The sequence below is a fragment of the Armigeres subalbatus genome, chromosome 2, assembly GCF_024139115.2.
Source record: "Armigeres subalbatus isolate Guangzhou_Male chromosome 2, GZ_Asu_2, whole genome shotgun sequence".
Taxonomy (NCBI): domain Eukaryota; kingdom Metazoa; phylum Arthropoda; class Insecta; order Diptera; family Culicidae; genus Armigeres; species Armigeres subalbatus.
Window position 1 is genome coordinate 162,100,492 of NC_085140.1, and position 26,364 is coordinate 162,126,855.

The window sequence follows — 26,364 nt, forward strand, 5'->3', positions numbered from 1 at the left end:
AAAATGGAACTAAACTAATTGCAGATAGTTCCATTTTTTCAAAACATTATATCCAGTATCCGATCCTACTACGAATCTCCAACAGAATGTGTAACTTTTGTGAACAAATTGTAACAATATTTGAAAGGTTTTCGTTTCAAGCAGTGTAACTCCTTATATAAATTTAGACATTTCAACAATACCCTTACCAAGCCCCTAAATAACTTTCCTACAGAAATCTAGCACAACATAACAACACATGTTGATACCACTCCGATACGACCTTCTAGTCGGGTAGGTAGGATGCATTTGTAGGTCATTTTCCAAAAACCATGGGCAACATTTGTCGCCACTTACATAAAATAAGAAGTGTGTTGAATCAACAAAATAGTAACAGCAACAGAAAGTTTTTAGATCGCTGAATGTGTAGCAAGGACAAAAATAAATATGGCAAGGACTAAGATATACAATTACATATAAGGAAGTTGGGCATCTTTGAAGCACTAAAAATTAACATCAGATCGTTATGCAAGCACTACTCTTGATTCAGCGAATAATACGTTTTTATTTTTAAGGAATTGGTGTTCGGGGTTTAGTAGAACTAGAAATAATGGGAAAATGCAAAAAAAGCAAAAACAAAGACTCCTCTCAAATGGGCGCTTTCAATTTTAAACTTGAACTTTAGAACTGCGCCGTAAAACGATAACATTTTGTATAAAAACTTAAGTACGATTTTTTCGCTCAATTCTTTCGACATATTTTTTTTTTCAAATTTGACTTTTTGAAAAACTTGTGATTTCAAACTTTAAAAATGCTTATAGTATTTATGGAGCCATATGACATTTATTTTGGAACTGATCCTCATAAATTGTCCAACATTGCGACCAAATCCAACACCCCCATAAATACAAAATATAATATATTGCATATGTGACCATCACATGAGACGAAATCCAAGGTCAGATAAGGTGGAATTGGATCATTAACAAAGCGGAACTGGACGATCTTGACAGTTTATAGCCTCTTTTTATGTCCCTGTCAGCCGTTACATTCTTTTGGGGAGACATTTCAGTCTCTTCTCGATATCGTCTTCTCAAGGCATTCTTCCCTCTTTTGTGCATTTTAAATCTCAATCGTTGATGGCGGCAGCCGTCGTTGTGACGCTGCTTTCCCCCAATTGCTTGCCGGCTCATAACTTTGGTGAAATTTCCATGAAAATGAAAAGTCCTCGGCATTCTCCTCCCTCCCCATCATACCAGGCGGTGTGGTTTGGGTAGAGCATAGTATTGTGTGGCTACCCTTACCGGATGGTACAAATTACGTAAAAGAGGCCATCAAAATTATTGGCGGTAATTATGTTGTGTTTGTGTTTATTGCGCCTGTGATAACTACCGACAATGCATTCGGATTAAGGAAGAAGATTTATGGGCTTTAATTATTGATGCGCTGAAATTAACTACGCCTGAAAGTTACTGCACATCTGATGCCTTAATCTCCCGGAGCATAATTCAATTATCGTCAATTTGAGAAAGTGCTTCGAATAGCTCACCAAAGCGCGGCCAAAATCCCAACTGGAAATGACAGTCCGACGAGACGAGCGAAGCAGTGAACTCAGCCAATAAAAGAGAAAATTAATTAATAATTAATAGTCATAAATTTCAGCCACACTTCAGCTCGCGGTTTTTGCCTTCCGCCACTCGGTCACAACCGCTGGTAGCATCGTGGTGTATCACGGCTAAGCATATGCGGTATTTCGAAAAATTTCGTTTCAGGTGGTTCGAAACGAAATTCCGCGGAATTTCGCGGAATTTGAGCATGGCGAAATGTGATTTCTTGATTTCGTTTCGTTTCGAAAAATTACAAAAATTTAGCTAGAAAAAACTAGCTTCTAACGAAATTTAACGGAATTCCGCGGAATTTCGAAACAAATTTAGACTAATTCATACTTTATATTATCAAAAAGATTTGGCTGCGCCGCTGAACAAAATCGTTAAGTTGTTTTCAAAACTTTAGGTTATACAAAATTCTTCTATTAACGCTTACTAACCCCATTCTTAGTCGACAAATACGTAAGTAGTTTTCTTCTATAAAACGTCTTCAGTGTTTCCATGATTAAAATTTTGTGATATTTTTTTACTATTTGCACAATATGAATGCGGAATCGATCGTGTTGCTGCTGGTCATGGGACGGCAGCTAGTCCGGGAGAACGCGAAGTGATAAAAATCTGCCTCGCGTAGCAGAAATTTGATGCTGATCACGCCAGCTAGTGTGGGAGAACACGAAATGATAAAACTAATGTCTGCATCGAAGAGCACAAAATTATTTAGTGCGGAATCGATCGTGTTGTAGAAGATTATTAAACGAAGCACATTAATCTTGCGTTGGATTGATTTAAAACACAGTTTTCGTCTTCTTGTTTTCAAAATAACTTAGTTCACAATCAATATTTTGTCGCTTACCAAGGGGTTTCACATGAATTACCCAAGTAACACGGTTTGTTGTATAAGTGTTAAAAATACATCTTCCGAACATATAGTATGTTACGTTTTGGTATGAAAAACTGCTTTGATTACTTTCACACGACCCAAACAACGCAAAAATTATCGATATTTTTAACATTTTTCAGTCCTTGTTTTCAGCAACCTTGTTTTTGATTGCACATTCACAAGACTAAACTTCAGTACTAAGGATGTTTTCAATAACCGACTATCAACATTATTCTGTCAAATTGAATACCAAAACAAAAATGCTGACCAACACGTTCAAAGAAATAATTTTTATACAAAAACGAATGAAAACAAGCATGCATGAAATGATGAACACCATTTTAATAATATTAATAAACATATACAAACTGAATAAATAAATCAAATTTATTTCGAAGTCTCGGTCGAGACATTATATGCGGCTCATGTTTCATTGGCTAACTTTTCATTTTACTTCTCCTAAATTCATTCGTATTGATTGAAGAAAAATATAACTGCCAAAACATAATTTTGAAATTGATATGTAAACAAATTCTCGAATCTGCAAAAGAAAAACAATATGGCGAGTTGTCGATAAACAACAGGGTCGATGAAGAACGTTCATAACATTGATTTTTAAAGATGTTAAAATTACATTAAACTTCTATCATTGGGGTATATATTCTGACGAGACAAATGTCAAAAAATGAACATGTTATGATATTGTTCGTAATATCTGCCTCGCGCTTAGTTTCATAGGGGCGTAACTGTATTGATCGATTTCTCTTAATCAATTTTATATTTTGGTTATAACTCAATTGTTTCAAAAGCTACAACCGTGATTATCGATTCTGGTGCAAGATACATTTATCCACAATAATAAAAAGAAAACATCGCCCCTATGAAACTAAGCGCGAGATGTTTTATGTTGTGAGAAACCAAACAAATGTCAAAAATCGACATGTTATCAGCAATTTGTGATAATGTAGTATGAAATTTCTTCTCTGATCAAATCGTTGTATGTTTTGCAAAAACCTTATCATAGCTTTCCTTAAACATAACATGTTTTGTATTTCATTTCCCGACCTCTTTTCAATATCATTATTGTGGATTTACTTGACGAATGGATTCGAAGGTCGGTTTACTTGCCTATTTCAAACGTTCCCTCTTGCAGCAAGGTTTGCCAAACTCAATAAATGTTTGGTAGATTATTGCCCGTTGCATCAATTTTTAGACTCTGGCGCAACTTCGTTTTGCTTCGAATTTTTAGCGTGCACACCAATACATTCAAACTATCTTCGTAATTGTTTCTTGTTGTTGTTATTTATCGAATACACATGTTTTTGTTTACTCAAATAAACAATAAACAGTGTCAATTCATTTGTATGTGTGACACGGGAAAAATATTCACGCAAATAATTTTCGCGCAGGGGTCTAATAAGGCGGAATCTGCGCAATACCTTGTTTTTGCTCCTTGTCTATCAAAACAGATGTCAAAACATCGGAAAAAGAAAGAGAAGTCCGAAAGAAACAGCAAAAAGCACGTGGCAGACTTGTCAGTTTTGACAAATTTTACTATAAAAACCCAAATTTATCCCCCAGTGGTGATTATGCCTTTCTCGATTCAATGTGTTGAATTCGAATTAGTATGGTAAATGCAACGTAAATTGCCTACATTTAGGCGGTTAATAGCTTTGATGCGATTATATCACGCTGCTTAAAAATAACTCAACTATGAGAGTAATGGATTGCGTCACGGCTAAATTGATTAATGATTTAAAATGTGCATGTACACAGCGTATTTGATAAAAGAAAAATAGAAATATTATTCAAACCGCATGAGATATTAGCAAACAAAAACAATAGTGTCCAACTAGGAAAGTTTCTCCGTCGAATGAAACTAGTTGCACTCGAATCGGTCAAGTCCTTCTATATGAAACGTGTTTAACAATAAAAAATTCCCGGAGCTACACACACACACACACACAGTCAGACATGTGCTCAGTTTTTCGAGCTGAGTCGATTGGTATATAACACTATGGGTCTTCGAGCCTTCTATCAAAATTTGGCTTTTGGAGTGAAATTATAGCCTTCTGGTACAACTTTGTTGTACGAGAAAGGCAAAACCGGTGTGAAGGTGAAAACGGCGATTCCAACAACCGTTCAAGAAGCGACTATTTCGAACGGTCGGGTCCAATAGGGAAATCCACGTACAATACTAGATCTTCGTTAATAATGATGTTTTCGGTGTTACTTGGGTACCTTCTCAACTTACCAACGATTCCTTTTCCGTAGCGCTCACGGAGATGCAGAGCATACCTCGGTCTCTTAAAACAATGAGTGTTAAACTTATTTTCCACTCCTAATACTAAATTGACTATACGCACCGTTATTGACCAGCATCGTTATTGTTCATGAATTGGAAACTCCGAAGCAAGTATACAATAAGAATAACTTTTTTGTATCCCATGAATATTATTTAATTGGTGAGCTGTGCATATTTGCTGTTACTCGGCCAATCATGATTAGCAACTACGATGTGTACAGTTGTACAGTTAAGAAACGCTATTAAGCTCTTCTTCGACTATTTGCACAATATGTGAGGAACATTACAGATTTGTGGGCATTTCTAGATCTTCGCATGGAATTTGCAAAAAAAAATCCAGAACGGGTTGCAAGATCATTAAAATTGCTATAGTGAGCTATAGAGATGGGCGTTCCGGTCAGGAGCTGTTCCAAAGATTCGCTTCCTTACATTGAGCTGATGAGCCATAGATCTTTTTTAAAGAAGCCCAGCTCAGCAGCTCACTTTAAATTGATGAAATCATTGTCAAACACGCGCCTAGAGAAACTCCCTCGAGCGTACGCACTCGAGTACGCGCGATGTTGTATTTTGTACAGCACAAACGAAAATACCACGCTCTCGGTACACAACACAAGCGAGCTTGTATGAGCATTCCAGTCCAGTACCGCGCACGTACTAGTGCTGTCCAATGAGAGCTTGAAGTAGCTCGAAGTTTCTCCCTGTCCTGCTCATGCCCATTTGTTGACAAAAAAGAACGAGCAGGACGGGAACAACTTCGAGCTACTTCGAGCTGCTCATTGGACAGCATTACTGATCGTTTATTATTTGCACCTCAAGCACCATCAAGCCAAGCGACAGAACCATCTAGCCAAGCAACAGAAATCATTTCTGCTGCAGAGAGGAATAAGAAACATACAAGCAAAAATAATCTAGCTTGCCGCCTATTTCTTAACCCATACCCACATACTCGGCGCTACGAACGGACACACAAAAAAAACCTAGTAGTGCGGTAGCGAACGAACCGTACTAAGCAAAAGATCCGAAGATCCGAACAACTCTCAGTTCCGCTCATGTCGTCGTCCGTCTCGAAATTGCTGTGACATGGAAGCGAGAGCTGCGCCACTAGCTCAGATCCGTGCGACACGGATCTCGAACCGGATCAGTCGCGACCGATTCTAGCAAGCGAACCGTGTGGTTCAAACGAACCGAGCTGGGTGCTGTGTCTTGCACGGAGCGGATCTTTTACTTGCGACGGGTTTTCCCGCCAGCATACTGCTACATGTGCACTCGGTTTGTTTGTAGCACCGTGCTCTGTATTTTTTTACTCTCTTGTTTCTATTTCTCTCGCATTTCGGGAACCAATATAGATGAATGGGCTCGCTTGTATGAAAATGTCAACTACGCATGGTTAGAAGGGTTAGAAGCGCGCGCAAACAAGACATTGATTTACTGCACCCAGTATGAAGAGAAAACTTATGACACGTGATATGGTTCATATACATATCAGAGCCTAGGGACTGAATTATTTAAATTAACGATTTGAGAAACGTTATCAACAAAATGTAACTTAGAATTATGAATAGAAAATAATGTTGAGTTAGTTTTTGTATAGAAATAAATGTGATAGTTCTAAATGAACTCCTAGACTTCAAAACTAGACGGTCAGAAAAAGCGTAATAAATGTTATTAGTTTAAAATTGTCGGTTTTTCAATAGAAATTATTACCTCATTGTAGCTAAACATTTTAAAAATTTCAAAGGAAGGTAAATAAATGAATGATGAACGAATGAATAAATCAATGAATGACATAAATTTTTCAAATTTTTGAACAATAATTAAAATAATAATATTAACAATTATGTTTTATTATATGTAGCATTAAAGAACTGAAGATCTGATCCAAGGAGCTGACTCTTTTCAATGAACTGAACGGATCAGATCCGCTCACTGCAATGAGCTGTTTTGCCCATCTCTAGTGAGCTATAGTGACTATAACAGCTGTTCTCATCTGTCAAAGACACACACACAATAGCTCAGTTTGTCGAGCTGATTGTATATAAGACTATCGGTCTGTGAAATTCAATTCATATCTTTGTGCATTTTAGAAAGGTGCACAGGATTCTTCTAGTCAGCAAATATATGCTATATATGTAGACGAGGAATAAGAAGGAATAAATTTTGGCAGATACACTCTTTTCAAATGTTGATCTAGTAATATCAATTCTATATCTGCGTATACGCCTGGCAGATGTGGATACATAGTTAAGTATCTAACTAAATAAAAAAATAAATCTAAGCATTCTTTTTCAAATTTTGACTAATGTCGTTTTCGGTTATTGCTGGGTCGAACCTAGTTCTGCACCGGATCCGCTCTAACAGCTGTCAAAACGTTCGGTTATTCGTTCAGGTTGGATCGCGATCCGCACCAGATCCGGCCCAAAATGAATGAGGTCCGCTCTGCCGATTTATCGAGATCCAACCAAGGTTCACCAATACATTCAAACACAAACTGTCAAATTTGTGTTTATGTTTACGCTAAAGGAAAATGAAAACGTAAAAGACATGGATGGGTATTTGATTTTGTTTGTTTCATTTGTTAAATTTATCAATTTTGTTGCTCTTCCACGCAAAAATGGATTATTTTAATTTTGTGCTGCCTTCAAGTTGCTCTGATGGTGAATCGGATTCAGATATCGACATATTTTTCGCTGATTATCTCAGATGATAGCTCCACAAAATGAGGGTTGAAAATTTGGTTGAAAATGTGATTTATAAAATGCAGTGACGAGAAGGTAGCTGCTGTTTGTTCACTATTACGTTGTGTATTCGAATATATGCTTTAGGTATAATTGCTCTTTCAATGGGGAAATAGCGTACCAGAGTATCTGCCGCTATGAAGTTATTTATATCAAAATGTTCATACCATTATTTTATTCATTATTGCAGTCTGTGCATAATTTGTTCAAGGTTACGGATTTGAAGAATATAAACATAATGTATTTTTATTTATTTATCATCAGACTAAGGCCGGAGTGGCCTGTGCTGCACATAAAAGACTTCTCCATTCAGCTCGGTTTAAGGCTGCACTTCGCCAACCACGCAGTCTGCGGAGGGTCCGCAAGTCGTCCTCCACCTGATCGATCCACCTTGCCCGCTGTGCACCTCGCCTTCTTGTTCCCGTCGGATCGTTGTCGAGAACCATTTTCACCGGATTACTGTCCGACATTCTGGCTACGTGCCCGGCCCACCGCAGTCTTCCGATTTTCGCGGTGTGAACGATGGATGGTTCTCCCAACAGCTGATGCAACTCGTGGTTCATTCGCCTCCTCCACGTACCGTCCGCCATCTGCACCCCACCATAGATGGTACGCAACACTTTCCTTTCGAAAACTCCCAGTGCGCGTTGGTCCTCCACGAGCATCGTCCAGGTCTCGTGTCCGTTGAGAACTACCGGTCTTATAAGCGTTTTGTAGATAGTCAGTTTGGTACGGCGGCGAACTCTATTCGATCGGAGCGTCTTGCGGAGTCCAAAGTACGTACGATTTCCAGCCACTATGCGTCTCCGAATTTCTCTGCTGGTATCGTTATCGGCGGTCACCAGTGAGCCCAAGTACACGAATTCTTCAACCACCTCGATTTCGTCACCACCGATAGAAACTCGTGGTGGGTGGCTCACATTGACCTCTCTTGAGCCTCTTCCTATCATGTACTTCGTCTTCGACGTGTTGATGACTAGTCCAATCCGTTTAGCTTCGCTTTTCAGTCTGATGTAGGCTTCCTCCATCCTCTCAAAGTTACGTGCCATGATATCAATGTCGTCGGCGAAGCCAAATAACTGGACGGACTTCGTGAAGATCGTACCACTCGTGTCAATCCCTGCCCTTCATATTACTCCCTCCAAAGCGATGTTGAATAGCAGACACGAAAGACCATCACCTTGCCGTAACCCTCTACGGGTTTCGAAGGGACTCGAGAATGCCCCTGAAACTCGAACTACGCACATCACCCGATCCATCGTCGCCTTGATCAACCGTATCAGTTTATCCGGAAATCCGTTTTCGTGCATTAGCTGCCATAGCTGGTCCCGATCGATTGTATCATATGCGGCTTTGAAGTCGATAAATAGATGATGTGTGGGCACGTTGTATTCGCGGCATTTCTGCAATACCTGACGTATGGCGAACACCTGGTCTGTGGTAGAGCGTTCACCCATAAATCCCGCCTGGTACTGCCCCACGAACTCTCTTGCAATTGGTGTTAGTCGACGGCATAAAATTTGAGAGAGTACCTTGTAGGCGGCGTTCAGCAATGTGATTGCGCGGTAGTTGCTACAATCCAGCTTATCGCCCTATAGATGGGACACACGACACCTTCCATCCACTCCTGCGGCAGAACCTCATCCTCCCAAACCTTGGTAATCACCCAGTGCAGCGCTCTAGCCAGTGCTTCACCACCGTGTTTAAACAGCTCTCCTGGTAGTTGGTCAACTCCAGGGGCTTTGTTGTTTTTCAGCCGGCCGATCTCCTCCTGGATTTCCTGGAGATTCGGAGCCGGAAGTCGCATGTCCTGCGCGCGTGCTCCTAGGTTCATTACCATACCGCCACCGTTGTCTGCCATATCGCCATTCAGGTGCTCTTCGTAGTGCTGCCGCCACCTTTGGATCACCTCACGCTCGTTCGTAAGAAGGTTCCCGTAATGTATTAACCCTGGCATTAACCATTTATAAGACTTTGGCAACTATATTGCCATCAACAAATTTATTGTATTTATTTATAAATGATTATTTAAAAATAAATTCAAATGTTTATTTAGGAACAGTTTTTATACGAATTGAGCATAATTTTTTAATGGAAGAAAGGTTTTTAGTTGTAATTCGTTAAAAAACCGACAAAGACATATTTTATCCCATTGATATTGATTATGTTGAATCTCCTGTTTAGATTATGTAGTGAAAAATTATTTGCCTCTCTTGTATATTTGGTTTTTGCAGTTTTGACGAAATCGCAATTTATCCCAAAGGGTCCCCTCTTCTTGGGAGAAAAATAGCAAAAAATAATGCTGTTCAACTCTTGTACGATTTGATTCTTTGTTTTAAAATAAAAGGCCCCAAATCTCAATAAATGTTGTATTGGATTTTTTACAAAGTGTTTCCATATTTTCTTGTTCTGTTCCATTTCAATGACATAATTGATAATTCAAATTTACTGTAACACAGCCACTGTTACCCAAAAAGCCATATAGAATCAGCATAACTGTTTATCGCGAAACACGGATTGGCATAAATTCTTTCACGGCAATCCACATTGCCGTCATCACAAGCTCCTAATCACATTAATTTATTGATGAAATAATAGTCATTTTAGTCATTAAACAATTAACAGAAGAAACGTCTGATTTCCCCCATAATTCATAAAACAAGAAAAAAATAACACTAATAACAAAATTCAATAGATAAAATATTTCTGTTTCTGCCAGCTGATAAAAATGCGAATTGAAAACAAAACAGATGATAGGGATTGAGTTCTCACTAATACCATCATACTGACTCGATCCCGATTCGTTTTTCGTTCGGTTATTCAGAGTCGGGGTCGGACCTGACCCAGGTTTAAAACCGAAAACGACATAAGTCATTACTGTAAAACCACGCTGACAAGACCCCAGTCAACACAAAATCATATATGATGCAACATAAGATGCCAAAGTGGAGACGATATACGTACATATTATATGGGGAAGTACCTATATGGCCTCCACTTTAGCATCTTATTCGACATCATATACGATCTTGTGTTGACTGGGACAATATGAAGTATGCTTCAGCATGATTACATAATTCTTAAGTGAACAAAGATTTTAAACGAAATTTGAATCCGTATATGAAAAATCCCACAGTTTCTTTATTTTTATATACTTACTTATATAAAACTGATATAAAATTGATCAGATTCAGGAGCACATGCTCCACGATGAACTCCTTTGAAAGCGGCACAAATGCTGGGGTATTGCCAATGGTATATGCGGCGAGATTGTGGCGATTTATCACAGATTGCCTCTTCAGTTATTATAAGTCTTTTGGTCGCAAAACAGTTATTCGACTTCGAAAAAGTGAAATCAGAATTGTGTACATAATGTAAAACCAATTCAATAAAAATTCCGCGGAAAAAAAATCAAAATTTCGTTTCGTTTCGAAAAATTTCGAATTTAATGAACCTTGATTTCGTATCGTTTCGAAGTCTCGAAAGAAATCTATATTTCGTTTCGTTTCGATCCGAATCAACATAGACATTTTAAATTTCGTTTCGTTTCGTTTCGTTAGGAAAAAGTGTGTTATCGCATACCCTTAATCACGGCCCAACCTTCTCTTGTGTCCAAACTCTCACTGGCCAAGCGCACGAACTGAATGGCAAGTGAATCAGAAGCTGCCTTTCAGTCCCCAGAGATATGTGACACTTATCGTCATTTCGACAGCAGCCATCATTCATTCACCCATCGTGACACGGTATGGACTTCGCGCTGACTGTCTTGCTATTGTAATGGTAGAATTTCTTTATTGCTGTGAAATGGCAGAACATTTGTACGGACTCGAATACACAAACGAATTTTATTCGAGGAAATAAAATACTATCCAAAGGCACAAGAACGCATAAAAAGATCGTAAAATTTCTATGAAATTCGTACATAATGAAGCATAAGTGGATTTGAATAGGTTAATAACATTGTCGCAGAAATTTAAAATGTCCTATGACAGGAACACGAGTCGTTTTTGGCAGAAAGGATTACAAGTTCAAGCGAACTGAACACTATTGACTAACTTTGTTTCAATTTTCTACCATATATATATAAAACGTTCGAACTGTTCAATTTTGTTTTCAACTACAACTTTCAACTATGTATGTCACTTGAAAAATGTGCGTATTTCTACCTGACCTTCACTCTTTTACGCCAAACCATTCTCGACAAACCTAAAAAAATCATTTTTCTCGAGACTGCTTATTATTCCTGGTTCTTATCCTTAATGGTTGAAAATAAAACTAATGTTCCTAAGTTGTACCTCCAGCTTCCCCAAATGGTATCCCATAACCAGTTTCGGTCTGATTTGATTTTAGTCATTCTTCCAATACGGACTTGTGAATCATTAGCCAAAAATCAAAACATCCGTGGATGAACGCGAGTAAACATACCGAAGTAACCTCCACCTCACCCCGAAAAATGACGTGGTTCTCAATAACAACCATCTGTCGTTCAAAAAACGGCGTCGATCATGATTTGTCATCGTTATCCGCGTCTCGCTAGCGCCAGTCAGCTCAGTTCAGTGACAGACGGGGCCTCCCACCATTTATTTAAATACCATTTCCGATCAGCTCTGGCTGCCAAACATTTCCATTGCTACATTTATTCGAATGCGTAGCACGGAGGAAAACTCCAATTCCTTTGGGATATCATGAATATAATTGAAGAAATCACGTAAATTTATGACCTCGTAGTAAAAAGATAAACATTCTTCCCTGCGGCCACTGCGTGCGATCGTGGCAATTTTCTTAAAATAAATTCCATTTCTGTTCGGCTCTGGTGATTTGACTGGCGCTATCGGCCGTCTACGGGCGGGCGGGTTACCGCGGCTCTCGCTATGAATATAATATGTAATTATAATTCTTATGCCAAACCACAGGATTGGGCTACAGCTTAATTGCGATAAATAGGAAAGCGGCGATTGACCAGGGGTGAGGATTTAACTTATGTATATTTGTCACAATTTACCATTTTTTATGTCACTACCCAACCAGATTGAGGTATGAAAATTCAACCAGTACGGCTCTGACTGAGAGGTTTCCACCAACTAATTGTGTTCAGTTGGACTGAATTTCCTTTATGTATAAATGCACCCAGTAAAAAATTCTGAATAAGTTCAATCTTTAAAAAAAACGGTGTGTAAAAACCGATCAACATCAAAATAATGATATTTAATAATTATGTTTTGTTTTATCGACAATCATATTTGTGAAGTCGAAGCTACAATGCGACACTCTATGAGTGATATAAAATAAATGATTAATCAATGGTAAGGTATGAATAGAACTGTACCTTCAAAACTGAAAAATGTCAAGAATAAAATCATTCGCAAATGGATCTCTATGATTATTGTTGTTCCATAACATGATATAAACCTTGGTTTTCGCAGTAAATAAGAAGCAAATAGACTAGAAAAGAAGACATCATTTCTTATAAATTACACTTTTGGATACAACAGAGGGAAAACTCTTATAACTGCCCCAGAGGCAAAACTCTTTCTCGATCTTTCCACAAATTTCTCGTGTTTGAGATAGATATAACGGGCACTATAAAATATATTGGAAAAATCAAATAAGAAAGGTCAAAAAAGCTCTTTGGGGGAACAGATCACATTTTTTCGATCATTTTACATGTTTTTGCATTAACTAAAATGCATTGCCACCATTTATATAAAAAAAAAAACAGATTAATCCAATTAGCGGCGAAGGAGCCTTTCTTGTGTGTTGTAGTGTGTAAATGTGTAAAATAGTATTTTGGCCATAACTTTTGAGCCCATAGTCCGATATGGTCAATTTTCAATAAGAAACAATGGGGCAGGATTCTGCGTCGAATCGGCTAAGGACAAGTGCTTGAAAAGTGAGTTAGTTTTTTTGGGCCTCCGGGCCTTCTATAAAAAGTTTGTTTTTGGAACGAACATATAGCCTTTACGTATACTTTAACCAAATTTAACCAAAATGGGACACGATTCTGCGTCGAATGCAACTTGTTGCGAGCAAATCGGTTAAGGGTAAGTGCCTAAAAATTAGCTAGACTTTTTGCGAACTTTTGCGGACATACACACACATACACACACAGCCCAAGTAACATTTCATGTTTTATCCCGCTCTAGGAATGGTTTTCAAGATCGAATTGCAAGAACTAACAATAAAACCCAATACTACAGAATTACCTTCTGATGATCACTATAAGAGTAAGATATGGCCCTCTCTAGACTACCACTATATACCTCTTATAAGAGTATATAAAAATCCGTTTCAAGCCGCCCGCAAAAAAGGGAATTTGGCTGCGGCAGCTGTCATAAATATTGCTTTGAAAAAAGAGAAACAAAACCTTGCAAACAAAAAATAACAAACTAAAGTGTTGATGAAAATCATGAAGAGGATGACTACAAAATTATACTTTTTCAGTTTTTTTTTCAACCTACTTTCATGGAAATGGAGTGCGCGCTCGATTTCATGGTGAAAGCTAGTAAATATTCTTAATGGGGTTATTCATTTGACCACATTACGATCAAAAATTATGGCTTTGATCAAGCTTTGAAAATTGGACTTATTACGCTCTTTGTTATAACCGTAGAACTGCTAACAAGACCAGTCGGCATTTGACGTTTGAAGCTTTTCGAGCAGATTTACTAGAGGTTTATTGATAGCAATAAGTTCGCCAATAAAAATGAGCAACTAGCCATGGTGACTGCTGTCATAAATCCGCTATAAGAATTAAATACATCTAACAAGCATGAAAATTGTCACTTAGGAGACATCACCTCAATTCGTCGAGCTGAGTCGATCGGTATATAACACCATGGGTCTCCGGGCCTCCTATAAAAAGTTCGTTTTTGGAGCGAACATATAGCCTTTACGTGTTTACGAGAAAGGCAAAAATTTGGTTTTGATTTTTTTTTCAAGGGGGACGTTTGGAAAAAAACAATGATTTTTCAATAATTCCGAAATGCATTGTCCGATCGGGCCATTTTTCAAAAACAAACAATGGGACCGCAATTTTTCAATAGCAATCAATGCAAAAACATGCAAAATGACCGAAAAAATGTGATCTATTCCCCTAAAGAGCTTTCTCGACCTTTCTAATGTGATTTTTTCAATACAATTCAAATGCACAAGAAAGGAATCATCTCTGCTAGGTGGATTGATCTGGGTTTTTATTTTATTTTTTATTTTATCGAATTCCACAGAGCAAATAATGACGCTTTGGCCTAGGCGTAAATGCCAAGACATATGGAAGAAATACCAGTATCCCATCCCTGGAAGTTATATCTTCTTATCAATGTCTCCTTTTCAAATACCCACTGAATGTGAAATGCTTGGTATGGCTGTCCCCGTTCTCCCTTTCGTGAATTCATAACTCATAGTTGATCATGTTATTCATTACTGAATAATCTGATTGCGGAGGAGTGAATTATATCCCAATTTCAAGCCTGCGCGTTTTAATGTTTGTGTCATATTTTTGTTCATTTTCTACTTTTCTCGCATTGAAGAAATTATGTTGCGGTTACTCGACTCAAAACTGAAATGAACAATCGCTCAATCGCGAAGGATGAACAGTTGAAGAAGGTAAGAAAATAATAATATTCAAAATATCCGTACTAATTAGTAGAATAGAAGTTGCGACTGGAGTTGCTTTTCTTGATATAGAGAAAGCATTTGACAGTGTTTGGCATGAAGGTTTGATTGTAAAATTGATGAATTTTAATTTTCCTCTGTACATTATTAAACTGATCCAAAATTATTTATCAGATCGCTCACTGCAGGTAAACTATCAGAATTCAATATTTGATAGATTAACTGTAAGACCTGTTGTTCCCCAAGGTAGCATACTGGGGCCCATGTTAAATAACATTTTTACTTCTAACTTACCTGATTTACCACCAGGGTGTCAAAAATCTTCATTTGCAGATGACACGGGCCTCTCAGCCAAAGGGCGAAGCCTTCGTGTCATTTGTAGGAGATTGCAAAAAAGTTTGGATATTTTCTCCACTTACTTGCAAAAATGGAAAATTTCCCCAAATGCTTCCAAAACTCAGCTTATAATTTTCCCACATAAGCCGAGAGCTTCTTATTTGAAACCTTCTAGCAGACATATTGTCACTATGAATGGGGTTCCAATAAATTGGTCTAGCGAAGCCAAATATTTAGGACTTCTGCTGGACCAAAAATTAACATTTAAAAATCATATTGAAGGCCTTAAATCCAAATGTAACAAATACATTAAGTTTCTATATCCACTTATAAACAGAAAATCAAAACTTTGTCTTAAGAAGAAACTTATGATTTACAAACAAATTTTTAGACCTGCCATGTTGTATGCTGTGCCAATATGGACTAGTTGCTGCAATACCAGAAAGAGGATTCAAAATAAAATTTTGAAAATGATTCTGAAATTGCCTCCGTGGTATAGTACCAATGAACTTCATAGAATTTATAATATTGAGACATTGGAACAAATGTCCATCAAAATAATTTCCAATTTTAGACAAAATCGTTGCAATCTTCTATTGCCACGATTAGCTCCTTGTACCCTCAGTATAAATTAGGTTAAGTTTAGTTTACGTTTAAAACATTGTAATTCCTACATGCTTCATTTCAACCAGAGGAAAAATACTTAGTGCCAGAGGCAATTGATATGAATTAATAATAACTAAAAATGTAACATAGCAAATAAGGATGATAGTGTTAAGAAAACACGGAACACCTAGTCTAAGAGATGAATGCATGTATTAGATAATTAGCAAATAAAATAAGCTAAAAAAATCACTTTTTCTGTAGGGGGCAACCTATTCGATTCTGTTTTTTCACTTCTATACAAGTTAGATCGATTTGTTATCATGGCTTGTTATGATTCGGAACAGTTTTTGCCTTTCTTTTATCTATTGAGAGCGATTTCTGCAAACCCTGTTTGCGATACGAAACGTGCGCTAACACTTTTTGCTACGATCTCCATGCGCGTCTACGAATCTAATGCTACGTTTCGACGGGGAAAATCAATTGAGCAAGTCGCTCGAATTGAACGTATTGGCACATAGAAAAGAAAATTTAACATGTTAAACTATTGGCAAGTCAATGAGGTACCGACTGTCTACTTTGATAGAATTCACTTCCAGCTGGCAGCAGCGGCGAAATAATTGTAGACAACAACCTTCCGGGCACCAAGTGAATGGTGCTCATCGTTGAGTTGCGATACCGGCATTTCAATCTGTTGAATTGAACCACTACTTTTTATTTTGAAATTGCAATGAAATAATGGTGGGTTTGATGGTCTTTGTAGAAGGGAGAGGGGTATTCTTCAGAAAAGGAACAATTCAGATTAACTTCTGAATCCGATGACTGATTTCCAACAAACACATATTCGCTGTGTCTAGTAGATGATCATAGTGGGGATGTGAGAGTCATTGCAAAAGGAGAGGCGCGTTAGGGAAAAGAGTACTGTTTAGTTATCGATCAACTCAGTGTCAATGTTGTACTTTGTTTACAACAAATAGTTTAGTGGGACATCTTGACCGATTTCCACCAATATTGGGACACAAACATCCGGAAATATCATTTTCTAGAATATAAAAAGTTTATTAAGCGGAGCCAATGTTTTCAAAAGTGAAACATGCTTTATTTTAATCAATAAAACTGAGCTGATTTTCTATAGATGTGCCTTCTTTGAAAGTATTTAAAGTTCTTGGACAATTTTATCAATTTTATTGCTTTTTTGTGTTTTTTATGGAAATTTTCTTATTTTTTGATTACTCTTTATTGATTATTTTGTAGACATTTTTTATTTTTTTATGCAGAAAGAAATATTTTGTGGAAAATTATGTAATTTTTCATTGCTAATATTGATTTATTAAAAAAAAATGTATTTTTTTCCATAAAACATTTTGATTTCTTTATGAAAAATATTTCTATTATAATTGCAATTTTTGCAATTTTTGGGAAAATTTTCAATTGTTTATGGAAATTTTACATTATTTGTGGAAGTTTTATATTTATTTATTGCTCAAATCCTGATTTCTTTATTGGAAATTTTCTATTTTTTTTTAATTCCAATTTTTGGGAATTCTATTTTGCTATTATTCGAAGCTTCTAAACTGTTCTCCTTTAAAGAAAAAAAAAGGAATGAGCCCTAAAATAATAAAACCCCTCTACACCCGCGTACATTTACATAAACTAACACCAAATGTTGCTCAAATTTTATCCCTTGTCTAACGGATCTGTTCACACATATATCAGATGTTTAAACATGTGATTTGCTTTTGAGAAACCAAGGGCCGAACATATGTCTCCGGGGATCATATGTGTTCAGTTTCCCCTAATAAAACATATTAATTTTTATTTATCGAGGGGTCTCGAACTATCTTAAAATCCTTTTCCGGCCCCAAAAACCTCGGCATACAAATTTTCACTCCGATCGGTTCAGTAGTTTCGGAGTCTATAAGGTTTAGACAGACAGAAATTCATTTTTATTTATATAGAAGAAGAATATTGCTAGACCGACATATACGTACATACAGAGAAAAAAACGGCTCCGTCAATACATCGATCACCTTTTTAACCTTTCTGCATCTGACGTCTGTTTTGGAAGCTTAAAACTGCTGTATAAACCTCATTTCTTAGAAATGAGAAATGGTTCCTGGACCAATAGGAATAAATCCGGTCCCACTGGCCGCTATCCGAATAATGCATCGAAGAAAACCTTGGTAAATGGAGACATAACATGTCGAGTGACTTTTATAGATGAGTTATTATAGGGCTCCAAATTTCTATAAGAAAGTTAATAATAAAATTTACGATTTCATAGAGCAACAACACACTAAGTTTTTCTTTCTCGAGCTCGGCAAAATCAGGCACCGCTGTACCTCAGTAAATTTCAGAACTGAAGTTCGGCAGAAAAATTGGTTTATTACTGATTTTCGGTAAAATATTTACCGTATCTCAGTAACTGAAACGTCACTTTTACTGAGATCTCGGCAAAAATCATGTTTGCTGAAAATCAGCGGTGCCCACCTCGGGAAAATAAACAAAAAATGCTGAGATCTCGGCGAAAAAAATTAAGTGTGAATGATGGAAATGTTATTTGATGGTTGCAAGGCTACTTGGCATCAATCCAGTTGCATCGGGTTCAGTCTAAGGCTGGCTCGTCTCGTATAGCAACAGATCGCTGTTTTCGCAATATATATTATTTTTATGCACGACAATAATAAAATTTGAACAATCCTGGGCAAAAAATCCACCACTTTCTAATTAGTCAAGTAAAAAGTCAACTAAGTAGCTGCTTAAAAGCTGCCTTTAATTCAATAATTTTGACCTACGGATTTTTTGTTTGGACAATTGTATTTTTTTTATTTATTGAGGCACTGATAAATTATTTTGTTCGCCTCGATGATGATGATGGATTTTATATATATTGACGTAATTGTAGTTTGACCTTTTTTGTGTAGTCTACAAAAGTTTGAGTCTCGCGCGCGTAAAGCAGATATGAATGATATTTTTAAATTATGTATAGACTTGCGCATTTCCGACTGTTCGAATGATTCTTCGGATTAGTAATTGGCTATCTGGTAGAGTTTTGTTCCCGCGATTGATACCGAAACTTTTGATATCGACGGAGCGGTAATACAAGTTTTAGTTTTGTTGACGACTTAGAATATTAATTTTATTGATGCTTACGAGTGATAAGCGTTAAATGGTCTTGTAAAACATGAAACGCGATTCTTGGTGGAACTTTTGGAATCTGTGCTAGAGGTACCACAAGTTTTACATTTTAGTATAAACTCGAAGTATCACTACCGCTGCTTATGAGAATCTGTAGATGAAAACGACAGTTTTTTATTTACCTTTTTGCTGGATAGTAATGGAAAGTTATGTACCGTCAACTGGGGGGAAGATCATTTTTAAGACAAAACATGTAATAACAATGTGTGTTTACATTTTTAATCAAAACAAATATTTTCAAAACATGTACTGCTATACGTTACAATAATCAACTTTAGTTTTCTGAAATGCATTCGCATTTATTAAAATAAATTAAATTATCACACATTTTTTGAGTAATCTGGTTTGGGGTGAAGTTGATCAAGACAGCTCTGCTAAAATAATTATGACCTAGTAGTCAAAATACACTAGGTCAGAGGTTCCCAAACTGTGGGTCGCGACCCCCAGGGGGGTCGTGGGCTGTTCAGTGGTGGGTCGCGAAAGACAAATATCAATTCATAATTTTGTTACTATTTTGTCCCACAAATCTATAGATATATAATCCATATTTTGAATTAGGATCTAACTAAAGATTGGATGATTAAAGAACAACAAACTTGACGAGATCAACGAACCCAATCAAAAACTAATCCAATTCGAATCCGATCTAACTCAAATCCAAATCAATTAAAAATCTAATCCAAATCTAATTCAAATCCAATTCAAATTCAATTTGAATAAATTTCAAATGCAATCCAAATTCAATTCAAATTCTATCCAAATCGAATCTACGTCCAATCCAAAAAATTGGCGGATTTTTGTCAAATACAATGATGGGATATAAAGCAATTTATTATAATTTGTTCAATCTAACGAGAACTCATTTTTATCCAATTTCACAAAATCAATGAATTTGGTACCTGGTGCTGGTGGGTCGCAAGCAATATGGGATTCTGCTAGGTGGGTCGCATATCCAAAAGTTTGGGAACCTTTGCACTAGGTTATTTGTATGAATGTTGAATTTACTACGTAAAGAAGTCTACGAAGTCAATATTTGAAACGAAAATAGCGTCATTTATGACTATCTCTCTCTTTTTTTCACAAAATACATTTTCATGATTATAATCGAAAAACTCGGATTTCTACCTAGCGGTAACATTACTTGAATATTGTTGACTACCGTTTCATAAAAAAAATTGGCACTTTTGACTGACACATCAAATGATCATCTTCACCTCAATGATCATCTTCCCCCCAGTTGACGGTAATTCATATCTGTGATGGTAATCAGATCGTTTTTGTTTTTTTTTGCAAATCTGATTAAATTGTTACTATATCAACTTCAATTGATTATCTTAAAGATAAATCGTCCAGCTCAAAACCTTTGTAGGTATGTATGTATATTTGTATGGGGTATGTGGCGGGACCATCATCATCATCAATTAGTTATATTAAGGCTATTCAATTGAACAATGTTTCGCTAGAATTTATGCTGCAGCATGTGGTCGTTTGCCATCCGGTAGTTATTTATACATTTCTACGCAGTGCTTTTTGACACAATTTTATGATAACTTCTATTAAATTTTTCAAAAATGTTCGCAGTCCTCGCGATCAGATTAATAATCGTACTTTTTAAGAATCGATCTTAATACACTTTTACCTGAGAAAAAAAACATCAGCACTATCTAGATTCTAGAACGCTTTCGGACTATGGGTGTCTTTGAATTATATGTTTAATAAACAATTTTGAAGAAAAGCGTTTGGCGTAAGTAAAAACTCAACTAGATGAGTTTTACTAAAATAAGTAAAATTCATCTAGTTGAGTTTTTTAAGTTACATAGATGAAGAAAGGTCATCAATATGAAGCCTAGTTTTACATGCGATATTTTGTAGAACGAAAACAGCTACATGGTGCATCTACACACATGGCTCATGGCTCTAGAAAAATCGAATATAATTCAAATAGAATGTTCGTTATTGATACAGGTGCCCGAGGGCCTCTATTTTCTATGTGCTCCAATGTATTGTATTGTAAACAACGAAAAAAACCCCTTTGATTTAGTGATTTCTCACGAAGTGGATGGAAATCGGTGCTGTACGGATTTCGGTCCCCCACGGTATCTGCCTCAGTATACGATGTGACCGGATTGATCCCAAGTATCCCAGCAACCATCAAAACACATTTCCATCATTGCTCTGTGAAATTATGAAGTTTTAGAAGAACCTTAAAAATATCATTCCTTTCATTGCCTTGTGAATTCATAAAGTTTGAGGTGTCACACAACCTGTTATCACTCATATACAAATCGACTCGATGAATTGAGGTGATATGAGCGTATGTATGTAAACAAACAAACTCACTCGTCTTCTAGGAACATGTCCTCAGCAGACTTTCGCGCAACAGATTACATTCATCGGGGAATCCTGACCCATTGCTACGGGTCCAAACGTTATGCTCAAAATACTAATTTCAAAACAGGGGGTCCCGTAGCGTAATTGGCTACACGTTCGCCTTACAAGCGAATGATCATGGGTTCGATTCCCAACCCCTCCGCCAAACCCTCGTCAGTCGCCGGATACGCAGCCTATGCGGTGGCGTATTAGGGAGCGCCCTTACCGTTACGACTGCCTGATGACGACTGGCAAATTGTTCTTCTCGGAGGAATTCCTCCAACATACCCGGATAAATGCCAACCGAACAATGCAACGATCATTGGATTCACGACACGGACAAATGAACACCATGAATATTGAAAAAATCTAAAAATAAGATATGTGTGGATTCTGGCTGTAGAATACCACAGTAGATCTCGGCACAATAGCGGTTAAGTAACACAGAGTGCCTACCAAATAAAGAACGGAATAAAAAAAAATTATATGCTTTATTGTCAAATTACAGTTTTTTTTCCCAAAAAAATATCCCTTGGAAAAATAAATCAAAATCGAAAAAAAATCGTTTGAGTGGAAAAATGTAGGCTTAAGGCAGGCATTTTCGTCTCCAATAAATAAACACTTTTTTTCCAAACTCATCCGGACCAAAAATGTAAGCTCAGGAGAATCGTTCTGCTATTGTGGAGTTATAGCAAATGGACGTTGCATTCGTTGGTTTTAGCCTCTGAATCGATAGACGGAAATACCTGCGGTGTCCCTAACATTGAATGCAAACAAAAGGGAATTGACGGAAATTATGGGATCAATCTTCCTAAAGTGCTATTTCAACCTATCCTATTTCTTGACACAATTTATAATAGACGAGCAAAACATCATCACCGCTGGGGGGATTACTCAGGGTATTTTCTTATCAGCACGAATCCATATGCTATTGAAGTAAAATGTAAATGATAACACTTTTTTCCCCACCTAGTATCATAGAAACCATGAATCAAGAGGATTGGAAATGGCTCGTGTTTTCCTTCGAGACTTTTGTCCAGTTCCTGCGCATTGACAGAGAGCACGCACGCTTTGAACTTTCATAAAGCAATCTCTGTCTTGTACAAATGTGGCGAGCATCACAAGATCAGATCTTAGTTTATAGAATCGTAGATCCATGGAAAACAGTTGTATCTCTTTATTTACGCGTTAGCACGTCTTGATATTGAATATATTAGGTTGAGTATAGCCCTTGGGGCTTAAGCCGGGGGTTTCGCATTTTCAAGGGTAACAAGGTTCTGATTGTGATTCTACTCCAAACCCAACTCTAAGTTTATCTTTGCAAAAAAATGTCACCAATAATCAAAAAATATGACAGAAGCTTTCTTGAACTAGCTCATCTAGAATAATAGAATAAAGTTGAAATACCAAAATAAAAAGTTAATTGTAACTTCATTCTCACTGTATGTAAATTCATCTGAGAAATAAATCACAAAAATAATGGAAATGGCAGCTATGTGATGAAGATCCGGATTAGTTACCCTTCTCATGAGGCTAAACTTTAAAAATTAATTAAATGATTAGTTTTATAAACTGTTTGCCGCGTATCCCAAGCAAAGCAACTAGTAAAGCCTGATAAAAATTGTTCACAACCTTTGTCAAAATTCAATCACTACTTTTGGGTGGGGTTTCTGTCACCAAAAACTGTATATTTTCTGGTTTGTTGACTTTTATCGGTGATGAAAAATACACAATTTCCGTTTTTTAGTAACGTTTCGGCTTACTACATTCAGCCATCATCAGATATTGGAAAACATACACTTGCCACCAGTGTGGTTTAATTTTATTCAGTTACCAAATTATATGGAAAATATTGAAATGTAATTCACACCTGCTTAAATGGACTTATGTTGGTTTTTGAATGTCAAACATATAAGGATTTGTAACCCTTTTTATTATGGTATTGATGAAATACCAATGAAGGGCTATGAAACGTCTTTGGTTAAGGTGGGATGATTGCCCAGGCACTTGTTGAAATCATTTTTTTCACAACTTCTCAAAAAAGCTTCATTACGTATTCTCTGTAATATTTTTATATGACTACTCACGGACAATGCATTTGCGACTTTTTGGACTACCAAATATTACAAAGTTTACATAAATTGCGTTGAAAAGTAGAAAGTTATCATAGGTATTGCCTTATGAGGGGGAGGGGGCATATTATACCGTCTTACCCTATCATTAGTTTGCTAATTTGATTGCAATGTTGACATTAAAGTTTTGAATATTCTTGAATAGTAAAAAAATATTTATTTGTTGATTTACATTATCAATATTTTATGCTAATTATACTTCATGAATTGCTTTTACACTGATTTTCTCAATACAAATTTTATATTTTTTCAATAAGATTTCTTTTTATTCTAATGTTTATTTCAGTCATACTTTTTCGATACTAGCAAAGGCTTTGAAAAGCTCTCAATGTTTTCGATATTCTTGGAAATATTGTCGAGAGATTCATTTGGAGCATAAGCTAAGGTTAAGCTATGGTTTGTTGAGTCTGGCATGTTATCTCAAATGAAAACATCTCCACTGTATTCTAACCATGTACTGCAAAGCATAAATTATTTATGCATCTTCTACCAAGCATCTATCAAAGACGTATTACAATTGCTATACATATGTTCAATTTACCAAGGGACGGGAAAACAAAGGGGTATGAAACCACGGGGAATTAACTTATTTTTAACATTACGCACCTCTTCGATACACACACTGCCCTGATTTGACTGATCTTGGGCTGACGGGTTGGCTGCTGCCGCGTTGTCGTCGGTCGATGGAAACCTGTATGCTGGCGATGATGCTTTCCTACACTCTTCTCGGGGCAGCCACCAACACCAACCCAGTGCTCTCCAACTTTTCTCGCACAGACACACTGAACCGAACGGCTTCGACTGGCTGCTGAACTCGGGAAAAACTCGCTTTTTTCACCTCCTTTTTAGCTTCTTGTTGAACACTGTCTTCACACCACTGCCTCTGCTGACTTGCTGCTGCCACTGCACGGAGGGAAATTCGCTCGCCACACGGCTAGATTGCTCTGTTTCTTGGAAATTCTTCGGGGTTTCCCTAGTGACGCTGATTTTCTTCCTTTAGATTTACACTTGATTTCGCCTCACTGAGCATAAATTCCCGACACACAGGAAAAGTGAGTATACAACTAGCGCACACAATTGTTGCCACTTTATCTGCCACCTCGTCGCCACTTGCTTTTTGCCACGTTGGGGTGGTTTTTCTTCATAACACTATTATTATTAATTACAGGTTCGACGTTCACGCAAATGTATTGTTGACACGACCCTGAAGGACCAATAAGGAGGAAAATCACTTTCGAGCCCGCACACTTCTTAAGCTCCTTTTTTCTTTCTATTCGCTGCTCGCACTTTGGTTTAGGATTTTTTTTGGTTTAGTATATATTTTCCAGCCTTTTCACCCTATCTCGATCAATAACAATTACAATATTTTCTTGTTTTTCTTTTTTTTTTCAAACACTGTTCGATAGCGTTTTTGCTTCCACGATAAGAACTGCTGTTTTTACTTTCTTCCCGCACACATTTACGTTTAACCCCGAGCACTTGTGCAGAAGCTATCGCAAAGTGTTGCTTTTGATTGAAATGTAAGAAAATATATTTATTCTCGTATTTTCTCTTCTACTTTTCACCGGGTTTTCGCTTTCGATTGGTTGTACTTTTTCTTCGATTTTCCACTCGTACCACACACTAGGACATATTTCTGAATGCGATCCCCTGTACAGGAGTCAAAATCTCAAATTCCTCGGAATGGATAGCGTTCCACCGAATTCCCATACCACTTCGACTTCGGCTTCTGTGGCCTCTGAGCTGTGATTTATATGCGACTTTTTAAGCCTCCTAATCGAACTTTTATCACTAGTATGGGACTACGATTTGATGGAAAATTCCTGACAGATGGCAAAAATGTTTCACCAGATTGAATACCATCCACGTTTGGTTTCAGTTATCACTGAGATGCTGCTGCTCCCATCACACGACCCGGGCCTCTCTAGTAATGCAGAGCTGACAGTAAATAATTCACCATCACCAAGGTACCGAGCTTAACTCCTCTTCATTTTCGTCGCAAGGGAAATATCAAATCAATGTCTTTATCACTTTGCACCCACACACAAACCAGTCTGGACTGGTCCGGTTTCGTTGACGATCTCCGCTCTAAATTGGAATCGGATGGGAAAGTGTCCTTCCGTTTTTTCTTCTTTGGCACCCACCAGTTGGAGTCAGCAGCGATACGATCTATGCAGACTAAGTGCTATCATTTATTCACCAGCAGCATTCCCCACTGACACAACTCAATTATTCACGCAAATTTCTCGCAAATATCCCTCAAGATGTAATCCTATGAGAAGTTATTACACATTGAACATCAATCGTCGAATGAATCTGTTTGAACTTCTTCGTTTACTTCAAGCGAACTAAGCCCAACACTGAACTAGGAGTTATTTTTTTCGGATGAAATATCCACAAATCTCACATCAAACGACACAATGAAAATCCCAGTTCAAACTCAGCAAAGGTATGGAAAATCTCCTTAGTCTTCAGAGTCTGTTTTTTCCTTTACTTTCGGTTCGCCAGCTGCCAGCGGAGGCCCACTCTCAGTGGATGAATCCGTACGGGTGCATAAATTTCAACCAACTGATGCGAAAAGAGGAAAATTTGCTCGGAAAAGCGTGAG

At 37.2% G+C, this 26,364-nt stretch overlaps 1 protein-coding gene across 1 annotated transcript in view; it reads right to left on the reverse strand.

The window, feature by feature from the left end:
* Positions 1–26,312, reverse strand: part of LOC134211100 (potassium voltage-gated channel protein Shal) — a 641,586-nt gene extending 615,274 nt beyond the window's left edge. Inside the window, exon 1 of the mRNA XM_062687713.1 lies at positions 24,363–26,312. The gene's annotated coding sequence lies outside the window, so the exon portion shown is untranslated. The remainder of the gene's footprint in view (positions 1–24,362) is intronic.
* Between the last annotated feature and the right edge of the window lie 52 nt (positions 26,313–26,364).